This window comes from Panthera onca, chromosome B4 (assembly GCF_046562875.1).
Source record: "Panthera onca isolate mPanOnc1 chromosome B4, mPanOnc1 haplotype 2, whole genome shotgun sequence".
NCBI classification, from domain to species: Eukaryota; Metazoa; Chordata; class Mammalia; order Carnivora; family Felidae; genus Panthera; species Panthera onca.
Genome location: NC_138345.1, coordinates 68,831,436 through 68,851,563, shown reverse-complemented (window position 1 = coordinate 68,851,563; position 20,128 = coordinate 68,831,436).

Sequence of the window (20,128 nt, the reverse complement as noted above, 5' to 3'; positions counted from 1 at the left end):
TCCTCCAACCACATCATTGTTTCCTCCTCCTCCTCCTTCTCCTTCTTCCTCTTCCTCTTCTTCCTCTTCTTCTCCTCCTCCTCCTCTTCCTCCTCCTTCTTCTTCTTCTTCTTCTTCTTCTTCTTCTTCTTCTTCTTCTTCTTCTTCTTCTTCTTCTTCTTTGAATAGTGCTATTTTGGTTAACATAATGAAAGCTAAGAAATGGTTATAGGAGAGCAATTACTTTGTCAAAACATGTTTAAACATAAAAATATCTGTTGAACTTACATGTTGGTGAGACATTAAAAATGTAAAATGTTTTTTATGTTTTATGTTTATAATTCTGTGAATGTTTTGTTTTGTCTCTATATTCTTTCTTAAAAATTTACTTTCTTCTATAATAATATATAATAAAAGAATATATAATATAATAAGATTTGTATTTTTATCATAAAATTTTACACATGTGCATTATTATCCCCAATATATTTTAGGTCCTACAGGTTCATGAACTTTTATATGGGACTAACCCTTTAAAAATTTAAAATTCAATCTTCTGACTTGCCCAAGTATCAGTAACCTTTCCTTTGTACATTTATATATATAAGGCTTATTTTGTTAATTTAAAAATTTTGTTCTTGAGTGAAGCAAAATCTCCGAGCACCAAAAATTGAAGTTATAAATAAATTTCTAAGGATGGATGTTTGAACAATCAATGATACTTTTAAATGAAGCCTAACTAATAGGAACCATTATGATTTCAAATGAGTTGAATATAAAAGGAGACAGGACAATAAATGATATCTCTATTAATAAGCATACAGTGATAAGACTACTATTGCAAACACAAAGTCAACTTCATTCAGATCAAGCTTGCAGCTAATTTATATTTCATGCATTTTATTAACTGATATCTAATGAGAATTACTCCCATTTTTCACAGTATCACATCAGACTCTCCTAATAAAGCTCTGCTCTGTTTTGCATGTGAGTTGCATCACTTCATAAAATTTTCAGCAGTCTTTGACTCGCTAAATAAAATTGTCACTCAAACCTCATTTTCCATCTGAGCACAGGGAAGCTGGATGGACACTGCATTAATCCTGCATATTGTCTCCGCTTGACGAGGTCTCCAAGAGATCTTTGTCCTGTCACCTTTAATGGACTCTGTCTAATGGACTCATTAGTGAATTTCTTATCATTTTTAGGAGAAAGATGCAATCTTACAATGCTGTCCTTCATGTGTTTGGAAATTATTATAATTTATTCCTTAAACACTTATTCCAAAATTAAGAATGAGGAGAATACTTTATTTGGGTACCATAATATTGTAACAATGACATGCTGATTACAATGAGGGGTCTAAGAATACTATTCCATGCTGATTACTCATGTTATATTCAAAACTAGTCGTTAAAGCGGACAACACTCTTCGACTCAGTAGCTTAATATTACACCATAGTCAGAAAACTCACAGCTGGGAAATGGAGATTTTCTTGGCTTCATTTATCTGTAAGTGCAGAAAACTAATAATAAATGACTTCTTGATATCATGCAAATCTCTTTAAGTTCATGCTAGGGGGATTTAAATTTTAATATTATTTTGCATTGCATTCTAATAATGAATACTCATGTCTGTTATCTTCCACCACACTCTTCCTTCTCTGGCTCTTTCCCTCAGCTTCTCCTTGTATTTTGGTTGATAAAATCCATACAGATGGATGGTGGAGGGGGTGGTGGAGAAGATGGATATTAGGCAAGTATTTAATTCTGAAAAAATCAGAACAGGTTACTATTTTTATTGAGTGTGTTCTTATACCTTCAATTAATTTGTAAAAACTTCCCACTCATAGGCCTATCACTTGAGAAAATATGCTAAAGTTTCATTATCTGGCTTTCTTTGAAGTCCAGCTATTTAATGGCTATTGCTTTTGTTTTTAATAAGAAAAAATGTCCAGTGAGTGTTAATACTCTTGATAATTCAAACGCATCTTTTTCTTTCCTTGAAAATGCTTTGATTTTTTATTGCTAATTGCCTGACTCCATTCTCTGATGAGGAAGACTGGATGAGGTGGAGAGTCAGTAAGTAACCGCTACATAATCCCAGGCAAGGTGGTGTGTGTATGTGTGTGTGTGTGTGTGTGCGTGTGTGTGATGAGTGAGGTGGTAAAAGGAGGGCATAAAGAACCAGAAGGGATATACCTGAAGTCGAGTTCTGAGGAGAGATCAGCATGAGGCCGAGTCATCAGATCAAGCAGGTTGCCCACTCTACAAAGGGTAGTCTGAAAGAAGGTGGTAGTAAATGTCTGGGCTTTCCTGAGTCCTGGAACAGTGATCTGTGGTGGGCAATTAGTTTCTGTCAGTTTGCACAAACTTCAGACCCAGAATGCAAATCTTGCAGTGTTAATTTTTGTTTGTTTTAATATTTTTAGCACACCATAGACTGAACAAACTTTCTAAAAGGGATTTAAGAAGACAGTCATTTTTGGAATAGGTCCTTCAACAACTTGCCCTTATAATCTCTCCATGTATTACAGAATTTTTGAACTTTTCACTGTTCACAAAAGACACTTCGTCCTTTTCTTTGTTGAATCTTGAGTCTTGAATGCAGTGTTTGCTCTGCCTAGAATGTCATTCCCTTTCTTGTCTGATAAACTCTTATTCTTCCTTCATGATGCAATTCAAGTGTTACCTCTCCCATGAAGTTTCCTTAAGAAAATCTTACACAAGTCCATGCCTGGAGTTACTCATTCTGGTATGTTAAGTACTCTGTTAAAGTATTTCACTTTCTTTCTTAAAATGTATCACTTATTATCATTGAAGAAGTCATTGGGGTGAACCAAAACTCAATCTTTCATGACAACCAGCATGGTTAATAATCTTATAATATTTCCAACATCCTTGTCTTTTCTACTAACATGAAGGTGGGAGGAGGTACAGAAAATAAAACATGAAGTGATGTTGCTAACTTTAGCTCTGTTAATTGGTATTTTTATTTTAATATTTCTTTTATTACATGGATTTGTCTGTGCTGCCTTTCCTAAATTGAGCTAACTCTGCCATACATTTTAGAACAATTTTTGAACAGCTGAAATGTTTATTGCACTCAATGTTTCTGCAGTGCACAGTGGAGGGAGTGTGAATGCAAAGAAGGAAAGGAACAAACCACCATCTGGTAGGTATAAATGTCTGTGATGAGAGGTTAGTTAGTAGAAGGCAGTGTCTGAAAATGAGGAGGAATGGAATAGTGTACATTGGGACTGTTGAGAATTAGTACTGTGGATAAATTAATGATTGTGGTTGCTTTCAACTCGTAGTAGAAGTGAACATTTCTATTTGGTGAAAGTAAGGAAGCCTAGTAGAGAGATCTATGTTCCGTTCATATTTCCACTTGGTTGCTTCAGTCCTTTGTTTAGAAATTTCCATTCTTTCCCCAAGATTACTGAAAATTACTGAAGGAGGAAAAAGGATATTCTCATGATCAATTTGGCTTTGGTTATCTGCCTCCACTGAATCCTTGTTTTCTTCTATGCCTTCTGGTTATTTCTTTCTCCCTGTTTTGGCATTATGTCAAATATAGGACTTAGTCTTTAATTCATTTCATTGGAAAAAGAAACAAACAAAACACTTTCAAGAGACAGGTAAGCAGCAGACTTTACTGAGGATTAGGGAAACAGCAGATTTGCTTTTCATTAATGCAAAGAACTTAAATGCCAGTCATTCTTGACCTTGAATACTATTTAAACACTATTACACTCCTAGTTACCCCATCTCTCCATTCTCTCCTATTCTAATCTTTCTCCTTTCAAAATCCACCCTTGAATTCCATGGTCATTTATAATAGAAAGCAGTTTCACTGTTTCTATTATTGCATTGTTTCCTGTTAACTTATGCTTTGTTAGTCTCATCATTTATCATCAATGTTAATGAAGATAGGTCCATCCCTAAGGGGAATTATGACGCTGGCATTTTTGCCCCAGAATGAATGAAATGATAGCTATGTAACCGAGCCTTATTCTTTTCTTTTATGATCTTTATTTAGACAAACACTTTAGCCCTTATGATCAGTTACCAAGGGTGCTAGGTAAATGGGTTATGGGAAGCACTTATTCCTTGACATTACAGAACATCCCAAAAAGACAGAATTCACTATTTCTGGAATCCAATAAAATGTTATCAGGCTTGCAAAGAAGCAGAAAAAATATAACCTATAGTAAAGAGAAAAATCAATCAAACTTATCTAAAAATAAATGAAAGCGATGAGAATCTGTACACAAGACTATTAAAAAGAGTTCTAACCTCATACATTCGGGAAGCTAGAGGAAAGGTTGAGCATAAAGATGGAATATGTTCAGTAGAGATACAGGACAGAGAGAACATAGGTCAAAATTTTAGAGCTGAAACCAATAATATCTGACATGAAATGCATACCAAGTGGGGTGAATGGCAGATTAGACATTCAATAGGAAAAGATTAGTGAACTCGAGGAAATGGCAATAGAAACTATCCAAAATGAAACACAAATAAAGAAAAGGGAAGGAGCAGAATTAACAGAGCATCAGTGAACTGTGGGAGAACTTCCCAGCAGCCACACACCCATGTATTTGGAGAACCTGAAGGAAAAGAGTGAGAGATTATTGTTCAAACATTTGAAGAAATAACGGCAAAAAATTTCCAAATTTGATGAAAAGTATAAACCAACAGATAAAGGAAGCTCACCAAACCTGAAGCACAAGAAACATGAAAAAGTTACACTGATACTTCAAAATCAAATTGCTTAAAACTGGTGATAGGTAGAAAATCACAGAAGCAGCCAGAGTGGGGAAAAAGGGACACTTTATCTAGACAGAAACAAAGATCAGGAGGAGAGCAGATTTTTCATGGGAAAGAGGACAAGCTAGAAGACAATGGTGCAATGTCATGAAATTAATGAAAACAAACACCAACAACCCATCAAACTAGAATCTTTACCCAGTAAAAATACCTTTCATATTTTGAAAGGTAGCACTCCTATGGGAAATAATACATATGTCAACACAAAGACAGGTATACAAATGTTCATAGGAACGTTCTTCATAATTACCAGAAACTGCAGACAATCCAAATGTTCATCAGCTGGTGAATGGAAAGTGAAATCCATATAAGGAAATAATACTAAGCAATGAAAAGGCATGGACTACTTATACATATCACAAATGATGAACCAAAAAAAAACGTTACACCACAAGAAAGTAGGCAGATATAAAATACTTTATTGTAGCATCCCATTTATATGAAATATCTACAAGGGGCAAACTTATAGCCATAAAGCAGATTGGTGTTTGTCTGGGCCTGAACAGTAGAGCAGGGCTTAAAGGGGGGTGATCGAAGTTTGGGGATGATGGAAAAGTTCAAAACTGGATTTTAGAACAAAGGCACCATTTTATTAATGTACTGAATATCTAGGATGGGTGACTTTTTTGGTATGTAATTTATACCTCAGTAAAGCTGTTTAAAACATGAAGGTGAGGAATGACTGGGTGCCTCAGTTAGTTAAGCATCTGACTCTTGATTTAGGCTCAGCTCATGATCTCAGGGTTTCAGTCCCATGTTGGGCTCTGCGCTGAGAGTGTGGAGCCTGCTTGGGATTCTCTCTCTCTCCCTCTTTCTCTGCCCCTCCCCTGCACACACTCTCTCTCAAATATAAATAAACATTAATTTTTTTAAAAATGAAGGTGAAATAAAGATCTTTTTAGACACACAGAAACTAAAAGAATTGGTTGAGGGCAGACATATGCTTCAAGATATGTTAATGGAGTCCTTTAAGCACAAGAAAAATGTAAGCAGTCAGAAACATGGATCTACACAAAGGAGAGGACCGTTTAAAGCCAAAATAGCAATAATACTACAGTATTTATAGCATGTGTAAAAATAAAATGTATGACAATAATAACACAAAAATCAGGAGATAAAAATGTAAGAATATTGTTTTAGTGTTTTTACACCAAATGTGAAGTAATATAACATCACCTGACAGTAGACTTTAATAAGTTAAAAATGTATTATAAATCCTGAAGCCACCATTAAAACAACACAAGAGTTCTAGATAATAAGGCAAAAAGAGAGATAAAATGAAATCATAAAAAATACTTTATTCAAAAGAAAGGCAAATAGCAAAAAGAAAATGAAGAAAACATGAGACAAATGAAAAATATCAAGATGACAGATTTAAATAAAGCTACAGAACAACAAAAGTGAATGTAAATGTGTAAATATTCCAATAAAAAGGCAGAAAATGTCAGGTGAGTAAAACAGAATATCCAACTCTGTGATACTTATAAGAAATATGCTTTAGTACAAAGACACAAATAGGTATGCCATGGTAACACGAAGCAAAAGAAAGCTAGGGTAATATGGATTACTATCAGTCAAAATAAGTTTCAAGAAAAAAATTAAAAAAAAATTTTTATTGTTTATTTATTTTTGAGAGAAAGAGAGAGAGAGAGAGAGAGGGAGGGGCAGAGAGAGAGGGAGACACAGAATCAAGCAGGCTCCAGGCTCTGAGTTGTCAGCACAGAGCCCAATGCAGGTCTCGAACTCATGAACCGCGAGATCATAACCTGAGCTGAAGTTAAACACTTAACTGACTGAGCCACCCAGGCACCCCTCAAGAAAAATATGTTATAAGAGATAAAGAGAGTCTCTGGAAGATTATAAAAGGGCCAGTTCATTAAGACCATGTAACAATCCTAAATATTATGCAGCTAATAATAGAGCTTCAAAATATATGATGTGAAAACTGCAAGGACAAATAGGTAAGTTTACATTTATAGCTAGAGATTTCAACAGCCAATATCAATAGATGACCAAGCACGTAGACAGGAAATCAGTAAGAATATTGAAGAATTAAACAATACTATCAACCAACTTGATCTAATTGACATTTATAAGATACTGAACTTTTCAAGCACACATATAACGCTTACAAAGTTGGAACGAATTCTAAACCATAAAACAAGTCTCAAAAAATTGAAGAGGAGGGGAGCCTGGGTGGCTGTTGGTTGAGTGACTGACTCTTAATTTCAGCCCAGGTCATGATCTCATGGTTCATGGGTTCAGGCCCTGGTTAAGCTCCACACTAATTATGCCTAGCTTGCTTGGGATTCTCTCTCTGTCTCCCTCTTTCTCTGCCCCTCCCCTGCTCTCTCTCTCTCTCTATCTCAAAATAAATAAATAAATAAATAAATAAATAAATAAATAAATAAATAAACTTTAAAAAATTTTAAGAGGATTCAGATCATACAAAGAATGTTCTCTAACAACAGGGAATTAAATAAATCAATAACACATATATATTGTGTAGTCCACAAATATTTGGAGCATAACTGCATACTTCTAAGTAACCTAAGTTCTAAGTAATTCTTGGACCAAAGAATACCTCAAAAAGGAAATGAGAAAGTATTTAGAATAGAATGAACATGAAAACATAACAGATCATAATTTATAAGATTCTCATTGTATGGATAGCCACCTCCTCAGGTATGTCCATGTCCTAATCCCCAGAACCTCACACAGCAAAAAAGACTTTGTAGATGTGATTAACTTAAAGATCTTGAGGTGAGGAGATTATATGAGTGAGCCTAGGTCTTTTCTTGGGCTTATTTGTCCTCTGTATTTCATCTTTCAAATATTTTGCTTATTTTTTATTGGATTGTATTCTTATTACTGGGTTTTGAAAGTTCACATTCTTCAGATATTGATTTGCAAATGTTTTTTTAAGTGGATATGAAAATATGGCCAACATCATTAGTCATTAGAGAAATGTGAATGAAACCACAGATGATATACCACTACACATTTATTGGGACTCCTAAAATTAAAAAGATTGACTGTACCAAGTGTTGGCAAGAATGATGTAACTGGAAATCTAATACCTTTTGTGAGAACATAAAATGATGTAGCCATTTTGGCAAGCAGCTTGTTAGTTTCTTAAAGAGTTAAACATACACAGACCACATGACCCAGCCATTCCACAGCTAGGTATCTACTCATGAGAAATGATAACATAGGTCCATACAAAGCCTTATACATTAATAGTCATAGAAACTTTATTTTTATTATTATTATTTTAAAGTAGCTCTGTGCCCAGTGTGGGGCTTAAACTCATGACCATGAGATCAGGAGTCGTAAGCTCTACTGACTGAGCCAGGCAGGCACCCCATAGAAGCTTTATTTGCAACAGCCAAAAATTGGGGGAAAAACCCCAAGTGCTCAACAGGTCAACGGGTAAGCCATGGGATAGTCATACAATGGAATAACATTCAGCAACAAAGAAGATTGAACTATGACAGAATCAACAACAAAGATAAATTTCAAAATAATTATGCTGAGTGAAATAAGCCAGACAAAAAAGAGTACATTGTATGGTTTAATTTTTTATATAAGATTCTAGAAAAAGCACCAATTCATAGTAATAGAAATAGTAATAGGTCAGTGCTTTCCTGGGCAAGGAGTAGGGATGGCAACACAGGAGGGAGGAATTATAAGGGAAAATGAAACTTTTGTTAGAGATGAATATCTTCAGTATCTTGATTGTGGTGATTATTTTAGGGTTGTATACATATGTCAAAACTTAACTGATTATAATACTTTAAACATGTTCAATTTATTGTATCTTAATTAGATCTCTATAAAGCTACTAGTAAAGTACACACAATAAGATCCAATTACATACCCACTAGAAAGACTATAATCAAAAAGAATGAAAATACTAAGTGTTGGAGAAAACGTGTAGGAATTGGAACCCTCATATGTTGCTTGTGGTAGTGCAAAATGGTTGCTTTGGAAAACAGTTTGGCAGTTTCATGAAGCGTTAAAAATATAATTAACGTTCAACCTAGTGATTTCATTCTGGAGAAATAAAAACACATACCCAAGAGACTTGTAATGCAAATGTTCGTAGGAATTGCATTCCAAACAGACAAAAAATGAAAACAATTCAATGTTCATCAACTGGCAAAGGGATAAACAAAATGTGGTATATTTGTACAATCAAACACTACTTAATAAAAATGAAGGAAAACTTTTACATGCAAAAACATGGATAAACCTAAAAATCATACTAAGTGAAAAAAATGCAGACACAGTATTATGTATTGCATCAATCAATTTATACAAAATTCTAGAAAATGCAGAACTATAAGAGCAGAAAGCAGATCGGTGTTTGCCTGGGCCCAGGGGAGATAATGGAATTGATTACAAATGTACATGGTGGAATTTGGGGGTATGATACAAATGTTCTAATTCTGGAATCCAATGATAGTTTTGTCTCTGTGTAAATTGACTAAAAATCATTCTGTGTATTTTAAATGGGTGAGTTTTATGATATGTCACATATGCCTCAATAAAACTGTTAATCCCCACCCCCGCCGCCTTAGAAAGGAGTATCCACCATGTGCCACATATTGGGAGATATGAAGAAAGCTATGATAATTGAAAAACTAAAAGGTTGGGTCAAATGTTAGCTAACTCCCTTCCCTGTGTCCCATGTAACTGGCCTAACTGAAGTCACCGTTAGACATCTGAGGTTTGGAGGCCATGGTCTTGGCACAGGCTCTGGGGCGTTCCCTGTTCTTAGCTCATTCAGTAATAAGTGATAGGTATCTTCCTTTTTTCTCGGCCAGAGGTATTTTTCCCCTAACTCTAAAAAAAGAAGTGTGCGGCCGTTATTTCTGATTTGCATTGACTTTGGATGGATTTAATAGATGGTGGTTGTAAAACACTCTGAGGTGTTCAGAGAAAGGAGCTTGGTACAGTTTACACAGGTTTAATGACTGAAAAGTCCTGTCTGCTACTTCCCGACTATCACCCCTTCCCTGTGTTCATTAGTTTTGTGTACTGTAAAGGCAGCCAGTCACATCAATGAGCTAGTGAGTAAACTCACATATAGCAAATCTGCCAATTAAACTGAAGACAGGTTCAATTTCTTTGGGGAGAAATAATAAAGTTAGCACCATATTCCTGCCTGTTTTTTATTTATGTGTTTTTTTTAAATTTATTTATTTTGAGAGAGAGAGAGGGAGGGAGGGAGAGAGAGAATGAGTGTGTGTGGGAGAATAGAGAGAGAGGGAGGGAGAGGATTCCAAGCAGGCTCTGTTCTGTCAGTGCAGAGCCTGACGTGGGGCTGGAACTGACAAACTGCAAGATCATGACCCGAGCTGAAATCAAGAGTAGGACGTTTAACTGACTGAGCCACCCAGGCGCCCCTTGCCTGCTTTATAAAATGTAACTAAAGAGGATACGACATTCCCCCCCCCCCCCAATTATACCGTTCTTTGGGTTCTGTTTCTTGCAAGCACTTTAAAATGCTTGATTTAAAAAGCTGTGAAACATTCCAAAAGTGCACTTGTGCATCATTGTTATAGGTTGAAAAATACTGTTTTAAAAACTGGTTAATCTGATACATTAGGGTGATTTTCAAAATGACTGAAATCATATCTCTTGGGTGAATACCTGAGAAGGGAATGGCTGAGACATAGGGTAGGTAGGTGTACATCTAACTTTATAAGAAACTTCCAGCTTTCCAGAGTGATTGTACCAATTTACATTTCCACCAGCAGTGTTCAACACTTCCAGTTGTTAGAGCAAATGACATGAAAGCAACCAAATGTTATAAGTAGAGGTTCACCCACAACAGGGGGAATGATTTAAAAATTCAACTTAAAAAATTTTTAATGTTTTTATTTATTTTTGAGAGAGAGAAAGAGCATGAGCAGAGAAGGGGCAGAGAGAGAGGCTCCAGGCTCTGAGCTGTCGGCACAGAGCCTGCCTGATGTGGGACTCGAACTCACAAGCGATGAGATCATGACCTGAGCCGAAGTTTGATGCTTAAGCAACTGAGCCACCCAGGCACCCCCAAATTCAACTTTTTATATAATGTTATATATTATGTACCTGAGTTACCTTAGGCACCGTTGGCTTAGCTAATTGGAGCACAGAATCCAGGGACCAGTTAGATGACCAGCAAGAGCATCTGTGGAAGGTAATGAGAATTTGAACTAAGACAGCTGGGCCAGAAATGATCAAGAAGAAAGAAAGAGGAGACTGCATTCATAGCCTCAGGATGAACTAATTTGATGTGAGGGTCAGGGAAGGGAAAGAATGAACAGTGATTCTGAGATTTGGGGCTGTAGTACCTAGAAAAGGTATTTATTTATTCATTTTTTAAAGCTTATTTATTTATTTTGAGAGAGAGAGAGCACAAGCAGGGAGGAGCAGAGAGGGAGAAAGAGGATCCCAAGCAGGCTCCGTGCTGTCAGTACAGATCTTGAACTTGTAAACTGTGAGATCATGACCTGAGCTGAAACCGAGAGCTGTTGCTTAACTGATTGAGCCACCCAGGCATCCCTAGAAAAGGCATTTATAATGCAAGAGATGTCAAGAAGAGATAATTTGGGGGAAAGATATATATCGTTCAGATACATTATTTTTTTTATTTTATTTTATTTTATTTTTTAATATATGAAATTTACTGTCAAATTGGTTTCCATACAACACCCAGTGCTCATCCCAAAAGGTGCCCTCCTCAATACCCATCACCCACCCTCCCCTCCCTCCCACCCCCCATCAACCCTCAGTTTGTTCTCAGTTTTTAACAGTCTCTAATGCTTTGGCTCTCTCCCACTCTAACCTCTTTTTTTTTTTTTTTTTTTTTTTTCCTTCCCCTCCCCCATGGGTTTCTGTTATGTTTCTCAGGATCCACATAAGAGTGAAACCATATGGTATCTGTCTTTCTCTGTATGGCTTATTTCACTTAGCATCACACTCTCCAGTTCCATCCATGTTGCTACAAAAGGCCATATTTCATTTTTTCTCATTGCCACGTAGTATTCCATTGTGTATATAAACCACAATTTCTTTATCCATTCATCAGTTGATGGACATTTAGGCTCTTTCCATAATTTGGCTATTGTTGAGAGTGCCGCTATAAACATTGGGGTACAGGTGCCCCTATGCATCAGTACTCCTGTATCCCTTGGATAAATTCCTAGCAGTGCTATTGCTGGGTCATAGGGTAGGTCTATTTTTAATTTTCTGAGGAACCTCCACACTGCTTTCCAGAGCGGCTGCACCAATTTGCATTCCCACCAACAGTGCAAGAGGGTTCCTGTTTCTCCACATCCTCTCCAGCATCTATAGTCTCCTGATTTCTTCATTTTGGCCACTCTGACTGGCGTGAGGTGGTATCTGAGTGTGGTTTTGATTTGTATTTCCCTGATAAGGAGCGACGTTGAGCATCTTTTCATGTGCCTGTTGGCCATCCGGATGTCTTCTTTAGAGAAGTGTCTATTCATGTTTTCTGCCCATTTCTTCACTGGGTTATTTGTTTTTCGGGTGTGGAGTTTGATGAGCTCTTTATAGAATTTGGATACTAGCCCTTTGTCCAATGTGTCATTTGCAAATATCTTTTCCCATTCCGTTGGTTGCCTTTTAGTTTTGTTGGTTGTTTCCTTTGCTGTGCAGAAGCTTTTTATCTTCATAAGGTCCCAGTAATTCACTTTTGCTTTTAATTCCCTTGCCTTTGGGGATGTGCCGAGTAAGAGATTGCTACGGCTGAGGTCAGAGAGGTCTTTTCCTGCTTTCTCCTCTAAGGTTTTGATGGTTTCCTGTCTCACATTCAGGTCCTTTATCCATTTTGAGTTTATTTTTGTGAATGGTGTGAGAAAGTGGTCTAGTTTCAACCTTCTGCATGTTGCTGTCCAGTTCTCCCAGCACCATTTGTTAAATAGACTGTCTTTTTTCCATTGGATGTTCTTTCCTGCTTTGTCAAAGATGAGTTGGGGGCGCCTGGGTGGCGCAGTTGGTTAAGCATCCGACTTCAGCCAGGTCACGATCTCGCGGTCCGTGAGTTCGAGCCCCGCGTCAGGCTCTGGGCTGATGGCTCGGAGCCTGGAGCCTGTTTCCGATTCTGTGTCTCCCTCTCTCTCTGCCCCTCCCCCGTTCATGTTCTGTCTCTCTCTGTCCCAAAAATAAATAAAACACGTTGAAAAAAAAAATTAAAAAAAAAAAAAAATAAAAAAATAAAAAAAAAAAAAAAAAAAAAAAAGATGAGTTGGCCATACGTTTGTGGGTCTAGTTCTGGGGTTTCTATTCTATTCCACTGGTCTATGTGTCTGTTTTTATGCCAATACCATGCTGACTTGATGATGACAGCTTTGTAGTAGAGGCTAAAGTCTGGGATTGTGATGCCTCCTGCTTTGGTCTTCTTCTTCAAAATTACTTTGGCTATTCGGGGCCTTTTGTGGTTCCATATGAATTTTAGGATTGCTTGTTCTAGTTTCGAGAAGAATGCTGGTGCAATTTTGATAGGGATTGCATTGAATGTGTAGATAGCTTTGGGTAGTATTGACATTTTGACAATATTTATTCTTCCAAGCCATGAGCAGGGAATGTCTTTCCATTTCTTTATATCTTCTTCAATTACCTGCATAAGCTTTCTATAGTTTTCAGCATACAGATCTTTTACATCTTTGGTTAGATTTATTCCTAGGTATTTTATGCTTCTTGGTGCAATTGTGAATGGGATCAGTTTCTTCATTTGTCTTTCTGTTGCTTCATTGTTAGTGTATAAGAATGCAACTGATTTCTGCACATTGATTTTGTATCCTGCAACTTTGCTGAATTCATGTATCAGTTCTAGCAGACTTTTGGTGGAGTCTATCGGATTTTCCATGTATAATATCATGTCATCTGCAAAAAGCGAAAGCTTGACTTCATCTTTGCCAATTTTGATGCCTTTGATTTCCTTTTGTTGTCTGATTGCTGATGCTAGAACTTCCAGCACTATATTAAACAGCAGCGGTGACAGTGGGCATCCCTGTCGTGTTCCTGATCTCAGGGAAAAAGCTCTCAGTTTTTCCCCGTTGAGGATGATGTTAGCTGTGGGCTTTTCATAAATGGCCTTTATGATCTTTAAGTATGTTCCTTCTATCCCGACTTTCTCAAGGGTTTTTATTAAGAAAGGGTGCTGGATTTTGTCAAAGGCCTTTTCTGCATCGATTGACAGGATCATATGGTTCTTCTCTTTTTTTTTGTTAATGTGATGTATCACGTTGATCGATTTGCGAATGTTGAACCAGCCCTGCATCCCAGGAATGAATCCCACTTGATCATGGTGAATAATTCTTTTTATATGCTGTTGAATTCGATTTGCTAGTATCTTATTAAGAATTTTTGCATCCATATTCATCAGGGATATTGGCCTGTAGTTCTCTTTTTTTACTGGGTCTCTGTCTGGTTTAGGAATCAAAGTAATACTGGCTTCATAGAATGAGTCTGGAAGTTTTCCTTCCCTTTCTATTTCTTGGAATAGCTTGAGAAGGATAGGTATTATCTCTGCTTTAAATGTCTGGTAGAACTCCCCTGGGAAGCCATCTGGTCCTGGACTCTTATTTGTTGGGAGATTTTTGATAACCGATTCAATTTCTTCGCTGGTTATGGGTCTGTTCAAGCTTTCTATTTCCTCCTGATTGAGTTTTGGAAGAGTGTGGGTGTTTAGAAATTTGTCCATTTCTTCCAGGTTGTCCAATTTGCTGGCATATAATTTTTCATAGTATTCCCTGATAATTGTTTGTATCTCTGAGGGATTGGTTGTAATCATTCCATTTTCATTCATGATTTTATCTATTTGGGTCATCTCCCTTTTCTTTTTGAGAAGCCTGGCTAGAGGTTTGTCAATTTTGTTTATTTTTTCAAAAAACCAACTCTTGGTTTCGTTGATCTGCTCTACAGTTTTTTTAGATTCTATATTGTTTATTTCTGCTCTGATCTTTATTATTTCTCTTCTTCTGCTGGGTTTAGGCTGCCTTTGCTGTTCTGCTTCTATTTCCTTTAGGTGTGCTGTTAGATTTTGTATTTGGGATTTTTCTTGTTTCTTGAGATAGGCCTGGATTGCAATGTATTTTCCTCTCAGGACTGCCTTCGCTGCATCCCAGAGCGTTTGGATTGTTGTATTTTCATTTTCGTTTGTTTCCATATATGTTTTAATTTCTTCTCTAATTGCCTGGTTGACCCACTCATTCGTTAGTAGGGTGTTCTTTAACCTCCATGCTTTTGGAGGTTTTCCAGACTTTTTCCTGTGGTTGATTTCAAGCTTCATAGCATTGTGGTCTGAAAGTATGCATGGTATAATTTCAATTCTTGTAAACTTATGAAGGGCTGTTTTGTGACCCAGTATATGATCTATCTTGGAGAATGTTCCATGTGCACTCGAGAAGAAAGTATATTCTGTTGCTTTGGGATGCAGAGTTCTAAATATATCTGTCAAGTCCATCTGATCCAATGTATCATTCAGGGCCCTTGTTTCTTTATTGACTGACTGTGTGTCTAGATGATCTATCCATTTCTGTAAGTGGGGTGTTAAAGTCCCCTGCAATGACCACATTCTTATCAATGAGGTTGCTTATGTTTATGAGTAATTGTTTTATATATCTGGGGGCTCGGGTATTTGGCGCATAGACATTTATAATAGTTAGCTCTTCCTGGTGGATAGACCCTGTGATTATTATATAATGCCCTTCTTCATCTCTTGTTACAGGCTTTAATTTAAAGTCTAGTTTGTCTGATATAAGTATGGCTACTCCAGCTTTCTTTTGGCTTCCAGGAGCATGATAAATAGTTCTCCATCCCCTCACTCTCAATCTAAAGGTGTCCTCAGATCTAAAATGAGTCTCTTGTAGACAGCAAATAGATGGGTCTTGTTTTTTTATCCATTCTGATACCCTATGTCTTTTAGTTGGCGCATTTAATCCATTTACATTCAGTGTTATTATAGAAAGATATGGGTTTAGAGTCATTGTGATGTCTGTATGTTTTATGCTTGTAGTGATGTCTCTGGTACTTTGTCTCACAGGATCCCCCTTAGGATCTCTTGTAGGGCTGGTTTCGTGGTGACAAATTCCTTCAGTTTTTGTTTGTTTGGGAAGACCTTTATCTCTCCTTCTATTCTAAATGACAGACTTGCTGGATAAAGGATTCTCGGCTGCATATTTTTTCTGTTTAGCACACTGTAGATATCGTGCCAAGACTTTCTGGCCTGCCAAGTTTCAAAGGAGAGATCAGTCACGAGTCTTATAGGTCTCCCTTTATATGTGAGGGCACGTTTATCCCTTGCTGCTTTCAGAATTTTCTCTTTATCCTTGTATTTTGCCAGTTTCACTATGATATGTCGTGCAGAAGATCGATTCAAGTTACGTCTGAAGGGAGTTCTCTGTGCCTCTTGGATTTCAATGCCTTTTTCCTTCCCCAGTTCAGGGAAGTTCTCAGCTATAATTTGTTCAAGTACCCCTTCAGCACCCTTCCCTCTCTCTTCCTCCTCTGGGATACCAATTATGCGTATATTATTTTTTTTTAGTGTATCACTTAGTTCTCTAATTTTCCCCTCATACTCCTGGATTTTTTTATCTCTCTTTCTTTCAGCTTCCTCTTTCTCCATAACTTTATCTTCTAGTTCACCTATTCTCTCCTCTGCCTCTTCAAGCCGAGCCATCGTGGATTCCATTTTGTTTTGCAATTCGTTTAAAGCGTTTTTCAACTCCTCGTGACTGTTCCTTAGTCCCTCGATCTTTGTGGCAAGAGATTCTCTGCTGTCCTGTATACTGTTTTCAAGCCCAGCGATTAATTTTATGACTATTATTCTAAATTCACTTTCTGTTATATTATTTAAATCCTTTTTGATCAGTTCATTAGCTGTTGTTATTTCCTGGAGATTCTTCTGAGGGGAATTCTTCCGTTTGGTCATTTTGGAGAGTCCCTGGCGTGGTGAGGACCTGCAGTGCACTTCCCCTGTGCTGTGGTGTATAACTGGAGTTAGTGGGCGGGGCCGCAGTCCGACCCGATGTCTGCCCCCAGCCCACTGCTGGGGCCACAGTCAGACTGGTGTGTGCCTTCTCTTCCCCTCTCCTAGGGGCGGGATTCACTGTGGGGTGGCGTGTCCCGTCTGGGCTACTTGCACACTGCCAGGCTTGTGTTGCTGGGGATCTGGCGTATTAGCTGGGGTGGGTAGGCAAGGTGCACGGGGGCTGGAGGGGCAGGCTTAGCTCGCTTCTCCTTAGGTGATCCACTTCAGGAGGAGCCCTGTGGCAGCGGGAGGGAGTCAGATCCGCTGCCGGAGGTTTGGTCCGCAGAAGCACAGAGTTGGGTGTTTGCGCTGAGCGAGCAAGTTCCCTGGCAGGAACTGGTTCCCTTTGGGAATTTTGGCTGGGGGATGGGCGGGGGAGATGGCGCTGGCGCCTTTGTTCCCCGCCAAGCTGAGCTCTGCCGTCCGGGGGCTCAGCAGCTCTCCCTCCCTTTGTCCTCCAGCCTTCCCGCTTTCCGCGCAGAGCTGTTAACTTATGACCTCCCAGACGCTAAGTCGCGCTTGCTGTGGGAACACAGTCTGTCCGGCCCCTCCGCTTTTGCCAGCCAGACTCGGGGGCTCTGCTTGGCCGGCGAGCCGCCCCTCCGCCCCGGCTCCCTCCCGCCAGTCCGTGGAGTGCGCACCGCCTCGCCGCCCTTCCTACCCTCTTCCGTGGGCCTCTAGTCTGCGCTTGACTCCGGAGACTCCCTTCTGCTAATCCTCTGGCGGTTTTCTGGGTTATTTAGGCAGGTGTAGGTGGAATCTAAGTGATCGGCAGGACGCGCTGTGAGCCCCGCGTCCTCCTACGCCGCCATCTTCCGGCACTCCAGATACCTTATTTTCATAAAGGTTTCTAGATGGCAGATTTGGAGTTTGAAGAAAATGTGGGATTAGATTAGAATGAAAATTTAGGGAGTGGCATCTATAGCATAATTGAAGACGTGGGGAAATTGATGAGATGGCAGAGGGAAAAAAATGTGGATTATTGAGTTCCGGACAGTACAGTAAATGAATCTTATATAAATGAAACTGGAAGAAGAGGGACCACAGCAAGAGAGAAAAAAAATTAGGATTATGGGTTCCTTGGGAAGCTAAGGAAGGATAGAAACTAAATCAACCGAATGCTTTAGAAACCTGTTTTAAACATGTTTTGCGACATGATTTGATGCAAAATCATACAATTCATGAGTTTTGTGTCCAGGAAGCTTTTTTTGTTTTGTTTTAAGTTCAATTCCAAGAAACTGTGATTATCGGGAGGTGATCTGGGAAAATGGCCACTGAGCTTAGGTAACAAGTTTCTCAGCACTGTGATCTGGACTTATTTACAATTTACCAACCTAGGAAGGGTTTCAAATAAACAGGGAGTCATGGCTTCCTGAAACTGTGTAGCTAATCTTGGAAAAAACACACACAAAGAGAAGACCCAAGTCTTTTATCAAAGTAAAATAACAGTGCCACATGATTAAGAGATTTTTTTTTTTTTTAGTCCACAGCATTTTGACTAGTAATTATAAACAGAGATAACAATTAACACCATAGTCTCCAAGGTAGAGGTATCATCTAATGACAAAAATATCTGCTGATTCAGACCTTATTGCCAACAGTGCACGCTAGAGGATTGCCAGCAGCCTGCATTTTGCCTCAAGCTGTGTAGTTCTCTCAGAGCAGATATTAATTTAAGATGTTAATGCTTATGTCATCAGATGTTCTTATTTACAGACTGCGACCCTGTTAATTTGCAGTCCGTGATTATACTCGTAATTTTTATTGGTTCATTTTACGAACACATAGCTTGTTTGCTTCCTTTATTTGCTGGTCCCTTTACAGGAGGATTTGGTAGTTTCTAGGATTTGACCAGTAGTTTTACCTGAGCTTTAGAAAAATCTGTCCTGAGAACAGCTAAAGATGAACTGTGATAAACATATGGAACATTTCTGAAGATGGTTCCCATATCAGAAGACTTTGGATTAAATTTACTCACGTCTTAGCCACTCACCTTATTCACCCCAAAACACTGTTGAGCACCATGTGCCTTTCATTATGCTCATCAGACATATGCTGATTGCCGGATGTGTGTGAAGATGAAGAAGGCAGTTTCTGACCTCTGAGATATTCCTAGGGTAGCAGTTTACAAAGTTATCTAATACATATTTTTTCAAAATTCCACCTGAGGCAGTTGTTCGGAACTAAGGATGTAGTTTGCCATATAACTAAGACCTAGAAGTTGCTAATGCAACAAGCCAGCCACAATCCTATGTAATGCATGAAATGTGCTGTTACTGAATCTAATTCTTATGTGAAATGACATGTATTTAAGGAAAATGCACTCAAGAGACGCCACTCAGAATGCCAGGAAGATCATTTCTCTGTGTTAATAGAAAATTTGCCCTTTGTCCACTCCCCTCATCTTTTGAGAGCGGGAGAGAGGGAGAAGCATAGCTCCAAGAGGCTGCTGGGAGTCCAGCTGGGTGAGCACTGGCCTGAGTTAGGGCTCCTGACAGAGGGAGTGACCTGTGACACTAAGGAGTGACACTAAGGAGGGAGTGACAACTAAGATCAGTTGTCTTATCTTTTGAAAAAAAGGTAGAGGGGGTCACCTGGGTGGCTCAGTCAGTGAAGTGCCCCACTCTTGATTTCTGCTCAGGTCATGATCTTATGGTTCATGGGATCAAGTCCCATGTCAGGCTCTGTGCCAACAGCATGGAGCCTGCTTGGGATTCTTTCTTTTCCTCTCTCTCTGCTCCTCGCTTGCATGCAATCGCATGCTCTCTCTCCCAAAATAAACATTTAAAAAAAGAAAAGAAAGGGGGTAGTCTCTCTTTCCATTACCTCGAAAAAGAGTCAAATATTGGTATGCCAATGCAACATACTCCAATTTATACAGTACTTGGTCTGTTGAGGAAGTGTCAACAGACTGACCCTGCTAAATTTAGACAGAGCTTGTTCAATTTTCTCAGATTCCAGGAGCTCAAACTACTTATTAAAAACCTCTCAGTTGGAAATAAGACTGTAGATCTGTCAGCCTTTTGCCGAACCATTAAGCCATAGATACTGCTTTTACTGAGTAGGGTATAACTTTAGTTGTTGAGAAGGAGATTATTTGCAGTGGTACATATCACCATAGTAACTGGATTTTCAAGCAGGGCTGTCGAAATGGAACTTAAAAGTCACACCGAAACAGGTCTAACTTGCACTGGCTTCAAAAGGATCGTGTTGGAGAGACGCAGAGGTTCATGGACTACATGCCATTTGATCTATGATTACTGAAAGGCACAG